A 7858-nucleotide genomic window follows, 5' to 3' on the forward strand; every position below is an offset into this window, starting at 1 on the left:
GTCTCTCCGTTTCTAGAAAAGAGAATTTTGTCATTTTCTCCCTTATCCCATTATAAAATTCACAACAAAACTATTTGCGATTATTCCCCGTTCTACAGTCGTCTTCCCTATCATCTTTCAATAGAAATAAAGATTTACTTTAGATTTCTTTTTAAAACTGCTTGAAAACGTCTGATGACATTTCCCAATCTGTGGGAACGGAAAAGGAATTGAATCTGTGAATTACGGATCTACAGGTATCCTCTATAGGTAAACCATGTGCATCACTTTCTCAGTATTTTCACTCGGTTCTCCAATCGATTAAATTGCACTCTATCTACCCATTGTGTTGTTGGCGGTCATTCCTGTTTGAGAGAGAGAGAGAGAGAGAGAGAGAGAGAGAGAGAGAGAGAGAGCTTTAGGCATTGAGTTCAAGTACGCATTACCGAAAATATGTTAATAGTGGCACGAGATCAAATGTGTGTGCGTGTGTGCGTGCGTGCACGAGATAATGGATATAGATACACTTATGTGTGTGTAATGGTAAAGAAATATAAAACCTGATAATCCAGTAATGAAAACTGCCAGAAAATTCAATGGAAAATGAGGCAAAAGAAGCACCTTTAACGCTTGTGATATGTGATCTTGTTATGGAATCTGGACCACTCATTTAAATAAATCATTTCTCGCTTCCATATATAAGTATTATGGAAGAGCTTTGAGTCAGTTTATTAAGAAATTGGAAAGAGAGAGAGAGAGAGAGAGAGAGAGAGAGAGAGAGAGAGAGAGAGAGAGAGAGAGAGAGAGAGATACAAATGGTTTTGTTATTAATAGATTATATTTGTTCTGTCATATGAATATATAGAGTAAATAAAATCAAGATTCAAATGTAGATTTGTAAATACCTCAAAAGGTCAGGTTAAGCGTCCCATTTGTGATAACCGAGAGAAAGGTTGTGACTCAAAGGCAGGTTGGAAACAACTGAGTGGTTTTATTAAAGAACACTCTCCTTTATGTACAAAATCTCAAGCAACAAGAATTTTCATGTTCAAATATTGACACTGTTACAGAGGAGAAAAGCAAACATGATTTTTCAGGTTCTTTTTAGTTCGAAGGGGGAGCGAAGATACAAGAACAAAATGAACTATGTACGATCGTGTGACACGCGGTTGGTACATGGCTCCCCCCCTAAAAATCACATACTGTACATGTTAAATAGGGCGCCCTAATCTAGAGAGGCGAACTGTAGGCGGGTCATCTGGCAGAAGATAAGCAAGTTTTAGACGATCAATGGAGACCCAGTCTTCTTTGCCACAAATGTTTAGTAGCAATGCTTTCAGACTGCGGCGGATCACAAGGAAAGGGCCCGTGTAAGAGGGTGTTAGCAGTGGCTTGCTATTGTCGTTGAGCAGGAAGACGTGCGTTGCAGAGTGCAAGTCTGTTGGTATGTGATGCTTTGCTAGGGGCTTATAAGTCTGGCAGCATGGAGTAAATTTTCCCACGACGTGACGTATGCGCTGGAGATCGTCGGAGGATGTTGTAGAAGGAAAAAATTCGGCAGGGATGACCAACGGGTCGCCATACACCATTTCAGCTGCCAAGACTCGAGGGCGTCTTTAGGAGTGGTCTTTAGTCCCAGGAGGACCCAGGGAAGCTGAGTAAACAAGTTGGAATCCTTGCAGTGGGACATCAAAGCTGCTTTGAGGTTGCGATGAAAACGTTCAACCATTCCATTGGCAGCGGGGTTGTAGGCCGACGTCTGATGTAGGGTGATCCCCAGGAGATTCACTAATGATGTCCACAATAGAGAGGTGAAAGTGGTTCCCCTGTCAGAAGTAATATGCTCAGGGATACCAAATCGTGCAACTCATCCAGAGAGTAAGGCAGATGTACATGAGGCGGACGTTGCAGTTTCCATGGGAATGGCTTCAGGCCAACGAGTGGAGGGGTCGATGACGGTAAACAGGTAACGATATCCTTATGATGTGGGTAGGGGGCCTACAACGTCGACGTGAATGTGTGCGAAACAACGCTGAGGTTGAGGAAAGGTGCTCACTCCTGAATCTGTGTGTCGATGTACTTTGGAAGTTTGGCAAGAAGTGCAGGCGCAGACCCAATCCTTAGCATTCTTAGAAATGCCGTGCCAAATGAACTTTGCCTTCAGCAGCTGTGCGGTAGAAGGACACGAGGGATGTGAAAGGCCGTGAATGAAATCAAACACCTGCTGGCGCATGAGAGTAGGAATGCAAGGTCGTGGTCTACCGATACTGACATCAAAGAGGAGGGTGGTGTTGGAGTCTTTGAGGGGGAAGTCTTCCCAACGGAGGGACATGCAGGATGTCCTACATGCTTGATACTCTGGATCCTGTCGTTGGGCTTCAGCCAGGGCGTTGTAATCCAATCCCAGTTGAACGGAAGACGTGTTTCTTGACAGAGCATTGGCAACGGGATTCATTTTCCCAGGGACGTATTGAAGGGTGCAATTTTATTCAGCCACGGCGGAGAGATGTCGGCGTTGTCGGGCGGACCAGGCATCAGACTGTCGAGTTAAGGAGTGCACCAGAGGCATGTGGTCTGTGCGAATGACGAAGGGTGTACCTTCTAAGAAATGGGGAAAGTGACGGACAGCCAAGTGCACCGCCAGCAATTCTCAATCGAAGGTAGAATAACCCGATTATGCCTTGGACAGTTTTCTGCCGAAGAAGGCCAATGGGCGGGGCGAGCCGTTGACCACCTGCTCGAGTACTGCACCAATAGCGACGTCGCTGGCATCAGTGAAGAGAAGGAGAGGGGCATGTGGGATAGGAAAAGTGAGAGCCGCAGTAGTTGATAGGGCCTTCTTTGCATTGCAGAAGGCTGCTTCTTGAAGGGGACCCCACTTCAGTTCCTTTGGCTTACCCTTGAGGGAGGCGTAGAGGGGAGCAAGCGTGGCGGCATTGGCTCACAGAAAATGGTGATAAAAGTTTATCATGCCCAAGAATTCCTGCAGAGCTTTGACGGTCGAGGGCGCAGGGAAGTTCTGGACAACTGCTACCTTCTCAGGGAGGGAATGGACTCCTTCTGGATGATGCGGTGCTCTAAGAACGACACTTCGTTGGCGCCAAAGGTACACTTGTCGTACCGGACTACAAGGCCGTTTTGTTGCAGGCTGTCAAGCACGATGCGCAGGTGATGGAGGTGTTCCTCTTTTGAGGAAGAGAACACAAGTATGTCGTCCATATAACATACACAGAAAGGGAGGTCACATCAGATGCCATCCATGAGACGTTAAAACGTGGCCCCAGCATTAAGAAGGCCAAAACAGGAGTAAATGAAGGTGTATGTACCAAACGGAGTGGTGATGGCAGTCTTGGGGAGGTCATCTGGGTTCATAGGCACCTGATAATACCCCTTCAGGAGGTCGAGCGTTGAGAAAACCTTCGCTTTGTGCAGGTATGAGGTGGCGTCGACGATGTTTGGGAGGGGATAGTGGTCCAGTTCTGTTTGCATGTTCAGGCGCCTGTAATCCCCGCATGGACGGAGGGAGCCGTCTTTCTTCAGAACGATGTATAAGGGTGACGACCGGGGGCTGGAGGCCTTTTGACAAAGGCCCATTTCCTCCATTTCGGCGAAAGTCTGTTTGGCGGCTGCCAATCGTTCCGGTAACAGACGTCTGAATTTTGCGAAGACTGGGGTCCCATCATCTTGATATGGTCATAAATACCGTGCTTGGCAGGAACCGTGGGTGTTTGGCGAAGTTCTAGATGGAAAATTTCCGGGTACGACGTGAGGAGGTGGGCGTAGGCATCCGTGGGTGCGCTAATGTGGAGAGCGAGGTTAGAGGGGGCGGGTTGAAGAGGTGTCGACGAGTATGAGTCTGCGTTAACCAATCGTCGGTGGGCAACATCGACCAGAAGGTGGAAATGGGAGAGGAAATCTGCACTCCGCACCGAGGATTGGCAATGTGACGTCAGCAACGAGAAATTTCCAATTGAATTTACCGTTTCCGAACGATAATGTGAGGATCTCGTAACCGTAGGTGGGTATCGCAGATCAGTTGGCAGCTACCAAGCGGACGTCGGCAGATGTAGACAGACTACGTCGTGTCTTGAATAGTTTCCTTGGCAGAAGAGAACGACAAGCACCCGTGTCTACCAAAAATCGCACGCCCGTTCCTGCATCATGTAAAAAGTAAAGATTAGAAACATGGGAGGCCACCACCACGAGCGATGGCCTACTTACACGTTTTTTGACCACTGACAATCCTCGGCACATTTCTTCGTGGTTGCCCCGAATCTGAAGTGGTAGTAGTAAAACTGCGGCGTATGGGAGGTAGTAAGTGGCTGTAGAAGTCATTTGTTGGGGCGCGAGCAATTGGTGGGTGGTGGGCGGTCTTGTCGCTGCTTCGGCATGTCACGGGGGTAGGCGTGTATGTCCTACGGCATTCATGTCAGCTTCGGTTGACGTTGAATAGGCATCCTCTTTGTCAGGGGTGGAGGCGTTGATGGAGGTCTTGAAGTGGCTGTCCAAAAGGGCATCGGCTTTGGTTATCAAGTCCTTTCTGGGTAAATTATCGAGATCAGGTATAGCAGCGCGTATAGGTCCGGGTAAACGGCGTATCCAAAGGGCACAAAGTAGGTTCACCTCACGAGGAGAGCCGTCTACAGCAGGGTGAAGGTGAGCGATACTGGTCATTTCCCTGAGGGCAAGCGAAGCCCTTTGGTCCCCCAACGGTTGTTGCGAGAGCTGAAAAAACTTTGCTATACGGGCAGCTGGCGACGGCGAGTACTTCTGCAGAAGGTATGTTATGAGGGCATCATACGCTATTGGGGTGTCTCCTTGTTCACAAAGCCAGTCGGATATTTCCGGGAAGGTGTCCTCGGGTATCACCACGAGAACATAATCTGCTTTGGTTGGTGAGCGAGTCATGCCCTTGATGCGAAACTGGACTTCTGCGCACTGAAATCAAGCAAACGCCTCTCCGCTGGCGAATGATGAAAGTTTCAATGGGGCAGCTGCAGCACCAACTTCTGTAGAGTCTGCCATAGTACCAACGATGGACGGGCGAGTGGGGGGGGGTGGTGTGGAAGGCGGTGGGAGCGAGTCAACGTCCGGAGTCACCAATGTGACGAGCCAAGAGAAAGGTCGTGACTCAAAGGCAGATTGGAAACAACTGAGTGGTTTTATTAAAGAACACTCCGTTATATACAAAATCTCAAGCAACAAGAATTTTCATGTTCAAATATTGATACTGTTACAGAGGAGAAAAGCAAACATGATTTTTCAGGTTCTTTTTAGTGCGAGGGGGGAGCGAAGATACAAGAACAAAATGAACTATGTACGATCGTGTGACACACGGTTGGTGCACATTGAATCATTCAGAAGTTGTTGATATGTTTGGAAAATTAATCTATCTACTGTGATATTACTTAAGAAAAGATCACCCAATTTACTCCATTTATATGAAAGGTTGTTTAGAAATCATGAAACTCTCTCTCTCTCTCTCTCTCTCTCTCTCTCTCTCTCTCTCTCTCAGGACAAGTGCAGTGATTAATGATTATCATCACCATCCCTTAGTTGTATTTTAACAAGAGTCAGTTCTATTATATAGTTACAAGAAATTGCTAAACTAAAAGCGAAGTGGAACTACTATCTATTTCAAGGTCCATAACACCCTCCTTTTTCAATATAACTAATGAACCAGGCTTCTTATTAATGTGAAACGGGAACGACTAGAGTTTGAGACACGGACCGAATTAAGAGAAATGGATTCAAGCATCTGCTCCGCATTATTGTCTTACTTTATCTTGAGAAATGTCATCTCAATTTTGAGGGCATCATGGTGAGGACGGAAATTGAAACTTGGCAATTAGGCGCCGAAGGACGTGTGTCGATCATGATGTAGGGCTCATTTTTTATTGGTTTTCAAATAATTTAGAAGTTGTAGTGAATTGTACTGCTCATTGGGGGAATATATAGACACTGATTAGTTATTATGTTGAAATGAAATAATTTTTAGCCTCACTTGTGTTTATTATATAATTAGAAGGTCATTCTTACGAAAAGAGGAAAAAAGATTAGAATCTCAGATGGCAGTCAGAGAGGTGATAGTGCTATGGAAGGTAAATGTACTAAATGATTAACTTAAAATAGAATCTATAGATTGTGTAAATAAAAAAAATTATTGCAGAGAACCGCAAATACACAAAATAGGCTTCATGTCCCTTTTATCACTCTTTCTAAGAAGTTGATTGCTCTCAACATCTTGGCGTCTTTTCGTCTTCCGCAATTAATGCAATAAGTTATAAAGTACTTTTCCCTTCGTCCACACTTTAGTAAACTAGACGGGTTCCTTCCTTTATGTCATGATGTTCAATGAAATGAAACAAGAATATTTCACTCGAGATTTGAAAAAAAGTTCGTGACGTTTGGCAGGTGAGGAAGGATTGCTTCGCTGAAACTGTCTATGTTGATAAAAAATAATAAAAAAAAAGTTGTTTATGGAAGATTCCAAAGGGAATCAAATCAAGAAATGGAATTAAAAGGTTTAAAGAGGAAGTGAGAAAAGGGTCAACACAGTTCAAAGTCTGAAGAGGAAAACACACATCGTCAGTGACGCCTTTTGTAACGGGGTACTGGACATTAAGCACATACACACACACACACTCTATATATATATATATATATATATATATATATATATATATATATATATATATATATATATATATATATATATATATATATATATATATATATATATATATATATATATATGGAAAAGCATCTGGTATGGATGGTGTGAAAGCTGAGATGTTGAAGGAAGGGGGTTTGACTGTACTTGAATGGTTGGTGAGATTGTTTAATATGTGTTTTGTGTTGTCAATGGTACCAGTAGATTGGGTCTGTGCATGTATTGTACCACTATAAGGGTAAGGGATATGTGCATGAGTGTTGTAATTCAAGAGGTATTAGTTTGTTGAGTGTAGTTGGAAAAGTGTATGGTAGAGTACTGATTAATAGGATTAAGGATAAAACAGAGAATGCAATCTTGGAAGTACAGGGTGGTTTTAGAAGAGGTAGGGGTTGTATGAATCAGATTTTTACAGTTAGGCAGATATGCGAGAAATATTTAGCAAAAGGTAAGGAGGTGTATGTTGCGTTTATGGATATGGAGAAAGCATATGATAGAGTTGATAGGGAAGCAATGTGGAATGTGATGAGGTTATATGGAGTTGGTGGAAGGTTGTTGCAAGCAGTGAAAAGTTTCTACAAAGGTAGTAAAGCATGTGTTAGAATAGGAAATGAAGTGAGCGATTGGTTTCCGGTGAGAGTGGGGCTGAGACAGGGATGTGTGATGTCACCGTGGTTGTTTAACTTGTATGTTGATGGAGTGGTGTGAGAGGTGAATGCTCGAGTGCTTGGACGAGGATTAAAACTGGTAGGCGAGAATGATCATGAATGGGAGGTAAATCAGTTGTTGTTTGCGGATGATACTGTACTGGTAGCAGACAAAGAAGAGAAGCTTGACCGACTAGTGACAGAATTTGGAAGGGTGTGTGAGAGAAGGAAGTTGAGAGTTAATGTGGGTAAGAGTAAGGTTATGAGATATACGAGAAGGGAAGGTGGTGCAAGGTTGAATGTCATGTTGAATGGAGAGTTACTTGAGGAGGTGGATCAGTTTAAGTACTTGGGGTCTGTTGTTGCAGCAAATGGTGGAGTGGAAGCAGATGTACGTCAGAGAGTCAATGAAGGTTGCAAAGTGTTGGGGGCAGTTAAGGGAGTAGTAAAAAATAGAGGGTTGGGCATGAATGTAAAGAGAGTTCTACATGAGAAAGTGATTGTAACAACTGTGATGTATGGATTGAAGTTGTGGGGAATGAAAGTGATGGAGAGACAG

This window comes from Palaemon carinicauda, chromosome 25 (genome assembly GCF_036898095.1).
Source record: "Palaemon carinicauda isolate YSFRI2023 chromosome 25, ASM3689809v2, whole genome shotgun sequence".
In the NCBI taxonomy this organism is placed as follows: domain Eukaryota; kingdom Metazoa; phylum Arthropoda; class Malacostraca; order Decapoda; family Palaemonidae; genus Palaemon; species Palaemon carinicauda.